The sequence below is a fragment of the Neofelis nebulosa genome, chromosome 8 (genome assembly GCF_028018385.1).
Source record: "Neofelis nebulosa isolate mNeoNeb1 chromosome 8, mNeoNeb1.pri, whole genome shotgun sequence".
Lineage (NCBI taxonomy): Eukaryota > Metazoa > Chordata > Mammalia > Carnivora > Felidae > Neofelis > Neofelis nebulosa.
The window spans coordinates 44,080,696-44,092,415 of record NC_080789.1 but is presented as its reverse complement, the minus strand read 5'-3'; the positions used below and the strand labels follow the sequence as shown (position 1 = coordinate 44,092,415).

The 11,720-nt window shown below is 35.3% G+C and overlaps 1 pseudogene; it reads right to left on the bottom strand.

The window, feature by feature from the left end:
- Positions 1-3,312: 3,312 nt before the first annotated feature.
- The window catches only part of LOC131483803 (small ribosomal subunit protein eS17-like), an 84,308-nt pseudogene continuing 75,900 nt past the window's right edge, over positions 3,313-11,720 (bottom strand).

Here is an 11,720-nt window from a genome sequence, read left to right as displayed (position 1 = left end):
CTCTCTTCTAGGTGCAATATAACAGCATACCCATTTTGCCACTTCTCTTTTCCAACAAGTATCCAGTTATAACCATGGAAGTGGCCCTGGTTCCTAGCCTTGAAAGAGAATGGCTGTATTTGATGGGAAGATAATTGATCATGTTTACTGAGACATATAAAATGAACTCCTCAATCTCTTGCAGGCATGTTCGTCTCTGTAATTGAGGCAACCTCCAAGCTTCCAGATACCGATCCCCAATTCTCCTTTCTTGATTTATTTAACTTTATGGTCACTTCCACCCTGACTTCCTAATTTTTTGAGGTCTATTTGTATCATATGTCAAGATCACCATAAACTGCATGGCCAGAGCACGTTGTGAAGAGTAGCACTCTATTTTTGAAGAAATATGTAACACAGTGACTCAGAATAAAACTGATAGAACCCTAAAGTAAGAAAAATCTGTATGTCAGTTTACTCCATCAATTTCTGATGTCTTTTCTTGCTGGCACTCTGAAAATCAAGTCAGACTTGGGATTGCAATTCAGAGATCAGAAGTCAGAGGTAACAAAAACAAGAGTAGAGTGGTCCACCCACATAGTCAACCTCTCAGCAGAGAAACACTTGACTGGCTTATAGGAAAAGAAAAAAAGGCAACAACAATAACAACAACAACAAACTTCTCAACAAAGTATAGTTTTGGCAAATTGCTATAAATCTTCCTTAAGGGGGAAAAAACCAGCCTATTTTGATTGCTTGTTTTTGCTGTCATTATTTTGAAAATCCCAGCCTTTAGGTCTCATTAAAAGACCTCTCAAATAGACTCAGGCCAAGAATACCAACTCAATTATGGTCTGTCTTTCAGCATAAGCTAAAGTTCCCTAATCCTTGTTCAGTAACTCATCTTCTGGTCAGAAAGTTTCTACAGGCTCTTTGAGGTAGAAAGCCACATTACTAAATTCCTCCAAGGAACTCAGAGGCTGACTTCGAAATCGCATATCAGAGAATGATCCATGACTGTCAGGAGTCCATTCTGAAGGTTAATGTTACAGGTGTTGATACCTGCTGCCACCAGTTTGCTTACTGAGTGGTTAAGGGTCTTCCATCTCTGAAGAGTCTTTTAGAGTCAAATTCTCATCCATTGTTCTGCTTTCCATTAAAGCATGAACATAACTTCCATGACTCCCATTGTCTAACTGATGGAGAAGCTGCTATAAACAAAGTTGCCTTACTTGTTCCTAAGGTCAGGTTTGCCTGGTCAAGTCAGTTTGATCATTCTTCCATGTAGGTGCTATAAATGTAGTTTGAGGACATAGTTACCTTGACCCAATGTCATATGAAATAAGTATAAGGCCGATCCTTTATCTGTTACCCAAATTATGTTTAGAAGAAAACTCGATCCGTATCACTTTTAAGAACCTCCTATATTTAAATACCATGATTGTTTCTTTAAAACTAATTAACCAGAACACAGCAGTACTTTTTAGACAAATGGCAACAGTGATGTTTTTCTGTAGAAAGTTAAGCCTCTTTTAGTATGCACTAAATAATCAAGTGCCACTGTGGTTACTCTGATTGAAAAACAGTAACCAAACCCTGTAACATCCATTTTAATGAGACTTGCTGGGTTTGTGAGTTATCTATGTCACTTTCCCCTTCTTTCAGAAATATGTTATGGAAGGACAGATACATTTCTGCAGTGTGACCACTGGTTATATGAATACACACACAACAGATGCTAGTTTTCAACTACACTCCCCCCCCCCCCACTAAACCCTCCACACCCAGTTCTCTCCTGAGAACTGTATCTTGAAGTTGTTTAGTTGAAAACTTAAATGATAAAGGGACTGGAAATGGTATTTAGAATTCTGTAAGGGTATAAGGAATTGAGGGCAGGCCCCTGAGAATAGTCTGTGGTGACATACGAACACAATTATGGTCTCAAGCTGACCGCTGAGAATCCATGAACCAAGGAGGAGGCTGTAAAAAGAGTTGGTGCCCTTTTGCTGAGAGAGACTTGGTTCCTCTGCTGCATTTCACAGACAGCTCAATAGAACAAAGAAAGACAAACATGCACACTGAATGTGCAACCAGTTCAGAGGAAGAAAGGTTAATTAATAGCAGAGATGGTAAGGTTACACTGAAATCCAAGAATAAGACCTTCTTAAGGACACCACTGAAAAGCAGAGCATGAAAGGATCATAAAGGGCAACGGGCACACATAGAGGAGAAAAAGTTAGACTTTGTTACGTCGCACAGTCTAAATTTTTAAAGAGCTCCTAAGATGTGACCACGAAAATGTACAAATATATCTTGAACCCCGGGGTTCACAGCTTCTCTATAGGATTGTATTAGAGAATTAGAAATGAAAACTTTCTGTTAAAACGTAATTTTATCAGCTGCTTCCTGTTCAATGGGTTTTTGATATTTGTGGCTAATATCAATATTTTTCTTTTCTGAACTGTCAGTTCAAAGTGTGCTTACTTATCTATTATCACATTACTGTTTTCTTATCTATTCATCTGAGGCATTTAAACACAGTTAAATTAAACATAGTTTATTTTAATATTTTGATCCATAGCTATTTATTTTATTTGTGGTTTTCTTATACTGAGAAGTTGTGGTATTTTATGATGAAAATCTACTGACACTCTTCTTTGGGAGTTCTTACATTACTTTTAAACTCAGAAAAACTCAGAAAATTCCCCTGCCCTGAATATTTTATACTATCTTCATAATATAAACATATATTACATATATTATAAACACATCAGATAAATATGTATCTTTCTAACAGCTGTACTAGTAGAGTTAGAACCTTATTATGATATAATTAGAAAATCATCTTAAATTTGTTTATGTTTATTTCTGTCTTACTTTGAAAATAGATTTTATTTTTAAGACAGTTTATTCACATCCTCAGATTTTCTTATGAAACTAGTGCAAAGAGATAGAGGAAAATGATAGAGGAAACAATATTGCCTATTTTAGTAAGAATGTTCAAAAAGTACCTATTGAGTAACATATTAATAATATAGTAGAATTCTTGAGGGCAATAATTTCTTCAAAGCCATTATAAAGCACTGCATCTTTTAAAATTATGCATGTAACAAAAATAACAGAAAGAAACATGGCATCTTCACTGCTAAGCAACAACCTAAGAATAGGAAATTGTTAAAATGATATTTTTTTCTATATAACATATACATGAAATGTGTACAGCGAAATCCCCTAAAATAGCTATAATGTATAATATGTAAATATTATAGGTGGAAATTATTTTAGAATAATAGGGGACTCTATTCCAATTTCTCTTGTTATTGTTGTTATTGTCCAAGGTATACTGAAGATATTACCGTACAGCTGAAAGATTCAAATGACTCCATGGAGGGTTTTGAAAGTCATCCCAACTGGAGGCTGAGTGACCTGCAGTTTGGACAGAATGGCAAAGCCCGAGGGTTTCAACATTTCCTTAGTGTCAGGATCTACTTCAGTGATCTCCTGATCCAGGGCCGAGACCTCAGGACCATAATTATCTCTCCTTTCCGCTCCTCCTCCTGCAGCTTGACTGAGATACCTCTCACGGGGCCTCTCTGCAACGGCCTCATCAGGTGTGTGACACAGCCTGCGCTCTTGCTGCGAAGCTTTTTGCCGGGTGGAAATAATGGCGATCTCCTCACACGTGTGCTTGTTGGCGCGGCAGTTATTGCCCGGGAGTGTGCAGTACCTCTCTCTCAGTGATGACCGGGCCATCTTCACAGTTTTAGAGCAAACGCAGCCACGTTGGCAGGGCCTCGTAAAAGGAAAGTGGTAACGAGGGATTTGGAATACATGGTAAAATACTGAAATGTTTTAAAAGTCACGAAAGGGTCAGCACAAGCATGTTTCACTTCATACAGACACTGGAGTAGGATGTGGTATGTTTGGACAAGAATAAAGCTGTTCCCATGCAACTGTTCTTGGCGTTCTTTCATGATTCTCTTCTTAATAATTGTGGAAGAAACACTTTAATTAAAAGAGTAACATGTGTGACAGCAAAAATATTATTTGAGAACTAAATCAAGGCTTTGGATTGAACCATGCTGACTGACTAAATAGTTATTAAATCATCAATAAGAATTCTAAATATACTACAACATAAAATAATGATGATAATGATAAAAATATCCAGCATGCAGCAAGCACTGCACTGAGAATTTGAGATACACTTATGTCACTTAATCTCCACAAAAAAAAAAACTATAAAGAAAGTACCAACAATACCTCCCATACCTTTTTATTTAGATTTTTTTGTTGTTTGGAATAAAAAATGTTGAATATACAGATATAATAATATGGGAAAATCAGTGTATGGATCTAATTCTGTCTGACTTTACTATCATGTACAGGTATATATCACTTCTAAAAATATTTTAAGTTTTCTTTTTCACACAAGTGGTAAGTAATATTTTTAAAAAGTAACAAAATAATCACATAATTAAGGAGAGTAGTACCTGTGTGAGGGAGGAGGCAAGAATGGGGTACAGGGAGACACAGAGAGTTAATATTATCTGCAGTCTTCTTCTTAAGTTTGATGGTAGTTTCATGGGTGTTTGTTCTATACTTACTGCCAAAATGTGACATTTATTATTTACATATATATATATGTATACACACACACACACATTTATTATTTACACACACACACACACACACACACACACACACACATAATAAATAATAAAACCATTTCCAAAGTAGCTACAAAATTTTCTTAATTTAAAAAGCCATTTGGGGTGCCCAGGTGGCTCAGTTGGTTAAAAGTGTCCGACTTCGGCTCAGGTCATGATCTCACAGTTCATGAGTTCAAGCTCCGCATCGGGCACTGTGCTGACAGCTGGGAGCCTGAAGCCTGTTTCGGATTCTGTGTCTCCCTCTCTCTCTGCCCCTCCTCCTCTTGCACTCTGTCTCTCTCAAAAATAAAATAAACATTAAAAAGTAAATAAATAAAAATAAAAATCCATTTAGATAATATAAAGTATATTATCTTTATATTGGGCCAACTGGGCCCACCTAGAACTTTGTGTTCAAAATTCTATATATAAAGAGAGCAAATGAGATAAATAATATTCTTTTCAGAAAGCTGGCTTAGTCAGGATTATTCATGACCTTATTGGAATATATCATGTCATGATGAACAAACCCCATAGAAAGTGTATGATTTAATATATAACAGTTTTTATTCTTACTTTACACAATGCAAAAAATGCTTTGCCTATAACATCTTACTTTCTCTATGAGAATTTAGTTTTAAAATATTTATTGAATTGACAGAAAACACAACTAGTGTTCCCTTCACTAGCTTTCAAATGGATTATTTTGTCATGCAGGCACACAGACACACACATGCACACACACACTCATAAATGACAGCACTGTCTAAACAAAGAACAAAAGGAGATACTGGTGTAGAAGTGAAATGTAATTGATATATTACATCATAGTAGACTTACTCCATAACTCTTGCTAACTAGTTCTGGAGGCAAATATTGTATGTAGTGAAATATACAACATTGGTCTTATAGGAAAACCCTTTTCTAAATGAAATACTCACATAAACATTCAAGTATGATAAAATATTTAGCTCTTTATCTTCAGTATCTTTTAGTGACCTTTCAAAGCTCATGACTATAAATTTTATTATATTAAATATAAATGTACATTAGAGGATAATTTCTAGAAAACAAAAAAGTCCTTACATTAGCTAGATTCATCTCAGATATTTATGTCTGTAATTTTAAACATAAAGCACACTGGTTTTTTTAGAGATCCTAAATGAAACTCATTGGTAATTACTTAAATGTGAAGTGAAGCAAACAATTTATAAATATAACTTTACTAAAGAAGTTGAAATTCCCTACTAGATAAATAAGAACTTTACAAGTTATTTTCTATGCACATCTTAGCATAATTATGAAATGCTACATGTATTCATATTAAAATAAATTTTCATAAGGTCTTCAAGAAAACAGAATAATTTAATAGTATATTGTGATTTTATGTTTATTACCATTAATTCCTTGCTACATTTATGATGCTGAAGGAAAGCAAAATTGTAATCTCAATAAAAGTACTGAACTCTGAATATCAACTTTAGATTTATGTGCTAATTGAAAAACAGAATCCCCCTTTCCATGGTTTGCACTTTCTACTGACGTGTGTCACAGGCAGGGTTTTCACAGACAACTCAGAGAACATTTAGTCAGTGATTGAAAATTTCACGTTTCATGTACTTGCATCTTGAGAATTTTCAGATTCTGAGATAGAAGACTCTTCATAATGTTTTATAATATCTCTAAAAATACTTATGTTATAAAATCATTAATCATCTGCATGTAATGAAGTCTTTTACTTTCTTTTATCCTCTTTGTATCAGAAAATTTTGTGGCCCATAATTTCTAAATTTCTAAGTAATCAATATATGTATTTAGCTTTAACTGCCATTTTCCCATTTTCAGTTTGCTTTTTCTAACTTATAAAACAGAGCTTTACACATGTCTGTAATTGCAATGAAAATGTGTGTACTTTTTTTTCTCTAAGATTTTCTCTAAGATCTTCATTTTACACTTCTTTTTACACTTCATTAAGTAAAACCGACTTTTCCCATAGAATCTCACTGTTGGGTGGTATCCACAAGCTATATTTACTACCTAAATTTAATTTTGTTAATTAAAATTAAATGGAAGTTAAAATTTTCTTCAGTGCACTAGGCACATTTTAAGTGCTCAAAAAGAACACACAACTTGTGGCTACCATATTGGAAAGAACAGAAATATTTCACAGGTATGTTAAAACAACAAAAACAGGGAAAGTTGCTAATAAATGTATATATATGTATATGTATATGTATATGTGTGTGCATGTGCGTGTGCGTGTGTGTGTGTGTGTGTGTTTCTTTTGGATTCTTCTGAGGGAATTAGGATTCTGTGTATCTCTTGAAATTTTGAGACTATGCCAGCAGGAGTAAAGTAATGTCAATGTCTAGAAAGGTTGGAATTGTCATAATTAACCAAAGGCACCCATAGGGAGATTAGAGAAACAAGAGTCCTTGAAGAACCACAGACCTTTAAGTGCCAAAGTATCAAGCAGGCTCCCTACTGTCAGCACAGAGCCCAATGCGGGGATCGAACCCACAAATTGCGAGATCATGACCTGAGGAAACCAAGAGTCCGACACTTAGCCAACTGAACCACACAGGTGCTCCGGGGAATTTATTTTTTAATACATATTGGTTTTATATTCTGCCTGACAACTTCTCTCCATTGGCCACTAACATGCAAAGGAACCTTCTCTGCCCTCTTTCCCAGGAAACAAAGAAACCCAGAATTCAAGAATACAGAAATAGAGCTCCCTCTTACAAATGGAAGGTGGAACAGAATAACATTTTATACATTTTTTTGTGCTATGGGAGAAAAAAAAATAAGAGTAGACAGTTAATTTCTCAGATTATTCTGCCACTTGAAATTCTTAATAAATCACTCTGCCAGGTTATATAGTAATTTTTGTGTTAGCCTTCATATGCATGCATATCAGGTGTGTGCTTGGTAGACGGCAGGAAAAATGGAAGGCAAAGTGAGTCTTGTTCAATGAAATACATATTAACAGACATCCCCATGCGCAGGGAATGAATAAATTAAATGAGGCATTCATAAAAGATTATAAGCAGTGAGACTTTACTCAGAGCTAATACCTTATCCATAGTTGCACAAAATAGGTCCTCAATTTTATATTTACATTAGCACACCCATTTGTGGTTCTGTGTTCTCAGAATGTAACCTTCTACATACATTAAAGGAATTTTTTTCCTCTGTAATTTTTGTAGTGTTTGTTCTTCATAACTCTCACCCCCTTTCACTCATGTATTACAGGAAAGTCCTAGTACATCAGTGGGTTAACTGAGCTATATTACAATATGTTAAATCAATCTTTTTCTTTTTAATTTTGACGACAATAGACAACAAGTCTATTCACATTGTAAAACAATGATGAAGCTGCCAGAGTTCCACCCCAAACCTGTTGTGGACTCCACCTACTTGTTCAGAGGGTAGCCAAAGTAGCATTTCAACTTTACTTCCCACCAATTCAGCCATATAGGCAGAACGGAGAACTTTGGAGGGAGAAAATGAATCTGTTAGGTGCTGAGGTGTGGCTCACCAAAATAACTGAGTGGAGCTCATTTTCAGAGAGATGGGATTTTTACCAAAGAGAGAGCTGTCATTGATCATTTCTGGTTAGATGTCTCAAAAGCTGCAGAAACTCTTAGGCCCACCCCAGAACTGCACTGGTAGGGGAATATGCTTGAGAAATTGACATTTGCCCTCAGTAGTTTGGTAATATACATCCACTCAGAGCTTCATGCCTGCTTCCTTTCTGAGGAATTTTGAAGGCCGGTGGTTTACTGAATGAAGCACAACCAGTATGGTGAGGAGAGAGGAGAACGAAGTAGGCCCAGGTGTACAAGTTTCTACGACTTAACCTAGTGGCACTGTCAAGCTGTGATATGGATGGTGGAGTATGTATACCTTAAGGAGGTTAGTGCTTCAAAAATGATGCCAGTTGAAACAGAATGCTGATGGACAAGTATTAGCATTCATCCTTTGCCTACACAAAAGGATCTCCTCAGACTGGTGAGGCCTCCCATGAAATCATTTTACAATACAGTATAAATTCTAAGACACAACAAAACAGCAAGAATCTACCACATTCCACACACTTTAGGAAATCTAACTTAGGAAATGTTTTTCTAGATTATTTGGTATAGAAGAGCTTGAACAATTTTTTCAAATAAAAATTCGTTTCATATTAAAATAACAAAACATCATGATTATAAATGTAAGCATTAAATCAGTGACTTTAAGGACTATTTCCTGAACATACAACTAGCTTTCCCCCCCCCATTTTCTCACTGATTTTAAGGCTGTGCATACACATAGTAGAGAATACAAAAATTATATCCCAATAAGCAGGCAAAAAGGGATTGTCATTCAAAATGCTTAAAATTTTGGAAATAAGCATGGAAGTTCTTTGGTTTAAATTCAGTTATCTAGATTATTGACTATATTGTCCAATTCACACTTTAATGTTTAAAGCATACTCCCAGTTTTCTTTTTAATTAAACATTATCAAATTAAACACCTATTTTATAAAATAAATAATTTAATTTTTATTGTTCTTAGTGTTTAGGAACCGTGCATGTTTTAAACATCTTGAAAAATGTGGAAACTGTGGGGTTTTTTCTAAGTTATTCAATACCTACATAGTTTATTGTCTGGTGTTTATATGTAATACACAAACTCCCTGAATTAAACAAAATTTACAGCTATTTAAAGAGTATTAGCAAGAGACAATATACATATAAGAAGAAGCAACAACAGACCCAGAGAACATTAGTTTATCGATAGCTGAAGTTTTCAGGAAGCAGAAATGTCAATCGAACTTAAAATATCTTTACAGGTCTCTGTAGTATCAATAAAGCAATGGAGATTTGGTCTGTGACATTTCAGAATATTTCCAGGTTCAGCAGTCATGCACTGTGACAAGGCTTCCTGGTGTAACTAATAATACAATGGCTGTGGTTGGTCTCTAGCATCTGTAGGGAATCATTCCTACATTCAGATTTACTATAAGGCCTGTTGTGTTCTGAAGTATTATTTAGGAGTAACTCAATGTATATCTACTATTACTTGAAATTTTATTTTTAGAGTTCATTGAGCTAAACTACAGGAGGGGAATGGGATACGATTTCCTAACAGAAAATCTTAGATTTGTCACTATTGTAGAATAAATTGTTTAAATTAAATGTTACTCTTGAAAAGCAATAAATAGACCAAAGTTACTTGTCAAGTCAAAAGAGTTTGAAAACGATTTTCCTAGACAAGGTTTGTTGCTGTATGATTTATGGAAAAAATATATGGTGATTTAATGTATTGGGAAAATGAAAGCAAGGAAGAGAAGGAGTGCTGCAAGTTAACATAAGGCAGCCATGAGGGACCTCTTTATTTAGAAAGTTATATTTGAATAAAGGATTAAAGTTGATGAGGGAGCTAGCCTGTGGATATGTGACAGAGGAACATCATGGGTAGAGAGAAGAGCAAGTGCAAAGGCCCTGTGGTAAAAGCCTAATTGGCAAGCTCAACATTCAGAAGGAAGCCACTGGGGCTTTGGTGGACATCAAAGAAGTAAAGAAAAGGGGTAGAAATTTCCAGGATATTCTAAATACACTTTTTTGTGCTAAATGACATACAGTGGGGGGCACTGTAAATTTTTGAGAAGAGAAGGGATGTGATCTAAGTATGTTTTATGAAAGATCATGCAGGCTTCTATATTAAAAACATACACTAGAGGAGCATATAATGGAATCAGGGAGCTCTTTTGTTATAATCCAGACTTGGAACAAAAAAACAATACTGGAAGGGTAAAAAAAATGTCTAATTCTATATGCTATATATTTTAAAGTTAATGTAGTTAATCCAAATGAATGGATTTGATGAGGTGTGTGAGAAAAAGAGAGAAGACAAAGAAGACAGCTGGGTTTTTGGCCTATGCAAATAGGATAGAGCTGCCTTGCAGTGTGTGGAAGACTGAAACCAGAGCAGGTTGGGATGGGGTAACTGGTGTCAAAGGAGACCAAGCTCAAGATGTTTCTTGGATGTCTAAATGGATATTTTAAATAGACCATTGGGTAGACAAATACTGCATTCACGGTAGATGCAAATATAAAAGCCTTGAGCACACAGGCTGCATAAGATTATCATGGGAGTTAGTACAGAGCATAAAGACCAATGGGCCTTGGGTCTCTCCACCTTTAAGAGACAGAGGATACGAGGGATCAGCAAAGGGGATTGAGAAGAAGTGGCCAGTGATTGAAGAGGAAAAAACAACAATGGTGGAGAGTGGCCTGGAAACCTCCCGGTGAGGGACTTACCAATTGATTCAGTCCAATAGTATTGCAATTTGATGAGAATTGAGGAATAACATTGGGTTTAGTGCCATGGGGGTATTGACAAGAAGATTTTCAGTGCTCTGGATACAGAATAATCTCATTGGAGTGGGTTTAAGGAAAAATCAGAGAATAAGGATCAGAAAACAGAAGTATTAATACTACAACATGGAAATATTGTAAAACATACAATAATTCTAAGCTCTTTACATATACAAGTTCGTTAAATCCTCATAGAAATTCCTGAGACAGGGACACTTATCTCTCTCCACTTAGGACAAAACAGTAACTTAAAATTTGCAAAGGAGTGAAAGGGTTAGACACAAATGAGGTTTATGTTATGACAGATTTCAAATATATAACCTGACTCTTATCTCACATTCTGGGAGAACAGAAAAGAAAGACTACTGAGAAAATGCCATCTGAGTGCAGTTTTTGGGGTTTTTTTTGAGTTCAGTTTTAAAGAACAAAAGTGGTTGGATATGCCAAGTATAGATAGTGATGAGACAGAAAAGAATAATAAAAAGTTTTTTATAGGCATAATTTTTGCTGCAATCTTTGTTTTTTTGTTTTGCCCAATTTTCTTTAGTTCTGTTTAAATTTCCTATAGATTTCTGACTCTGTGCTGACAAAAACTTACACAGCCTGTGCTACGAAGAGTGTAAAAAGGGGGGAAAAAAGGTCAGGAAGTATTTGATTATACTAAGAAATAGAAGGCTCATGGAAAATAAGCTAAAAATAAGGCTATTTAAAAAATTATGAT